Source organism: Cucurbita pepo, chromosome 15 (assembly GCF_057944985.1).
Source record: "Cucurbita pepo subsp. pepo isolate OVF chromosome 15, ASM5794498v1, whole genome shotgun sequence".
NCBI lineage: Eukaryota > Viridiplantae > Streptophyta > Magnoliopsida > Cucurbitales > Cucurbitaceae > Cucurbita > Cucurbita pepo.
Genome location: NC_141812.1, coordinates 5,916,172 through 5,919,384, shown reverse-complemented (window position 1 = coordinate 5,919,384; position 3,213 = coordinate 5,916,172). Strand labels below are relative to the sequence as shown.

At 39.7% G+C, this 3,213-nt stretch overlaps 1 non-coding gene across 1 annotated transcript; it reads right to left on the bottom strand.

Moving 5' to 3' along the window:
• Positions 1–1,334: 1,334 nt before the first annotated feature.
• On the bottom strand, positions 1,335–1,414 carry TRNAL-UAG (transfer RNA leucine (anticodon UAG)). Its single transcript has one exon. It is a non-coding gene; the product is annotated as a tRNA-Leu (tRNA).
• Between the last annotated feature and the right edge of the window lie 1,799 nt (positions 1,415–3,213).

Genomic DNA, 3,213 nt, shown 5'->3' with positions numbered 1-3,213 from the left:
CCATGACTTGAGACATTCTAATTTTACTTTTGATATTTGTACTACTTTTTCTATATTTGTACTACTTTTTTTTTATTATTTTTTAATTTTTTATAGTAGTATGATTGGGTGTCCTTTGCTTTTCTTCGTCGCGAGATAGCTTTCATCTATGCTTTCCGTTATGATGTTCGATGATTTGAGCAGACTGTGAGTCTTACCTGATTGGGGGGCTCTCATCTACAATGAGATGCAACGTGTTGTGTCTGTGTGGTCAAACAAGTTTGAATTCCACATAAGTGATGTTTGAATTGACCACAAGTTTGAATTCCACATAAGTGATGTTTGAATTCCGAAGGAAAATCCTGCTTGAGTACTCTAAAGGTTTTAAAAAAATAAAAATAAATGACAGTTATGGGATTAGAAACCAATCCCTTTTTAAACTAAAGACTAAATCTAACACCTTGGACCACTAAGGCAAACTATCCCAAAAATTGTGTTTGGACTACTAAGATAGTCGAGCTATCTCAAGACATGAGATTTCATCACGATGCATGGGTCGTGTTGTTGGGAACCGAGATGACCATGAGATGCAATGTTGTTGTGTTACAAATGATTGAACATGCACGCATAGGCGGCGTGTGCGGTCAAATAAGTTTTAATTCCACATTATTCATGTTTGAAACCCTGCCTAAGGTCCAACAAAGCCACAAAGCCACAAAGCTAGATGAAAAATATGAAAGGGAATTAAGTACTCCTTAAGGTTTGTCATGATCGTGTCAAGATCACAAAGCCGCACATTTGAAAAAGTATGACTTTGACACGATGCACTGGTCGGAGTTGGGCTAGACTCTCTCCATATTAGACGCGTTTTAAAACCACGATGTTAACAACGATAAATAAAAAGTCAAAACAAACAATATGTGTTAGCAGCGGGCACGAGGCTTTACAAAAAATTAAAATAAATGACAGCTGTGGGATTTGAATCCATGCCCTTTTGAACCAGAGTCAAAGTCTAGCACCTTAGACAACTCGGCCAAACTATCCCGACGAATATGTTTGGACAAATCAAGATGGTCGAGCTATCTCGAGACATGAGATTACAATACGATGCATGAGTTGTGTTGTTGGAAACCGAGATGACGATGAGATGCAACAATGTTGTGTCGCACATGATTGAACATGCACGCATAGACGGCGTGTGTGGTCAAACAAGTTTTAATTCCACATTATGGATGTTTGAATGCGGAAGAAAACTCTGCCTAAGGTATAACAAAGCCATAAAGTCAAGCTATCTCTAGACATGTGATCGCAATACGATGCATGGGTCGGACGATGAGATTGAAAAAGTATGATTATGACAACTGTGGGATTTAAACCCACGCCCTTTCGGACCAGAGCCTAAATCTGGCGCCTTAGACCACTCGGCCAAACTGTCCCAACGAATGTGTCTAGAAAAACCAAGATGATCGAGTATCTCAAGACATGAGATTGCATCACGATACATGGATCGTGTTGTTGGGAACCGAGATAACGATGAGATGCAACATTGTTGTGTCGCACATGATAGAACATGCACGCATAGGCGGCGTGTGTGGTCAAACAAGTTTTGATTCCACATAAGTGATGTTTCAACGTTGAAGGCAAACCTTGCCTATGGTATAACAAAGCCACAAAGCCGAGGTGAAAAATGTGAATGGAGATTGTGTACCCCATAAGGTTTTTGGCGAGCGTGTCAAGATCACGAAGCCGCACATTTGAAGAAGTATGACCGTTACACGATGCACTGGTCGGAGTAGGGCTAGACTCTCTCTATAGTAGACGCGTTTTAAAATCATGAGGTTTTTATAATATGTGCTAGCAGCGGGCTTGAAGGTTTACAAAAAATGAAAATAAATGACAGCTGTGGGACCACGCCCCTTCAAACCAAAGCCTAAATCTGGCACCTTAGACCACTTGGCCAAACTGTCCCGAGGGATGTGTCTACACAACCAAGATGGTCAAGCTATCTCGAGACTTGAGATTGCATCACGATGCATGGGACGTGTTGTGAGGAACCGAGATGACGATGAGATGCAACGTTGTTGTGTCGTACACAATTGAACATGCATGCATAGGCAGCGTGTATGGTGAAACAAGTTTTGATTCCACATAAGTGATGTTTGAATGTCGAAGGTAAACCTTGCCTAAGGTAAAACAAAGCCACAAAGCCAGGTAAAAAATATGAATGTAGATTAAGTACCCCATAAGGTTTTTGGTGAGCGTGTCAAGATTAGAGGCCGCACATTTGAAGAAGTATAACCGTTACACGATGCACTGGTCAAAGTAGGGCGAAACTCTCAACATTGTAGACGCATTTTAAGACCATGAGTTGGACAGCACCCATAGAGTATTTAAAAGAGTTTGGTGAAGTTCTGAAAAAGAGTTAATTAATATCATTGATCCCTAATAGATGAGGTTGAAGGTGATGGAGGTTGAAGACGACGTATTCCTGTGAAACCAAAAATTATACCGACCTTGTAGTTGATGGGAATGTTATTTATTGTTGGTATTAGAGCCAGGTTTCGATACTGGGGACCTGTGGGTTATGGACCCACCACGCTTCCGCTGCGGCACTCTGATTTATTAATTAATATCATTTTGATCCCTAACAGATGCTTTTAAAACCGTGAGACTCACGACGATACGTAACGGGCCAAAGTAGACAATATTTGCTGGCGGTCGACTTGGCTATTACATAACCTAAATCACCATAAGTGAATTCATTCCAAGGAATCTTACACACTCTTCATTGAGAGCGGTAGTTATCCGTCGAGAAATATACTTTGAAAGTCCTTCAATGAAGCGCATCATCCATAATTAAAGGGTACTATCATATCTTGTCATAACCTTAGTTACAATTATATCTTTGTACCATCAGAAGTAGCTAACTTTTCGCATCTTATAATCATAAGAATTTTCTCAAACGTTCAATATGGATTTCTAGTTTGCCTATGACAAACTTTAAGACAATATATAAAAGGGTATTAATGGCTATTCAACACTTATATCATTCTCCATAACTTGAGATATTCCAATTTCACTTTTTATATTTGTACTTCTTTTTCTATAGTAGTATGGTTGAGTATCCTTTGCTTTTCTTTGTCGGAGATATGCTTCTCCAACCCATCCTTAAGTACTCCTGTGAAACCAAAACTTACAATTTGAGCAATAGTGTGGTCAAACTTACCTCGAAGC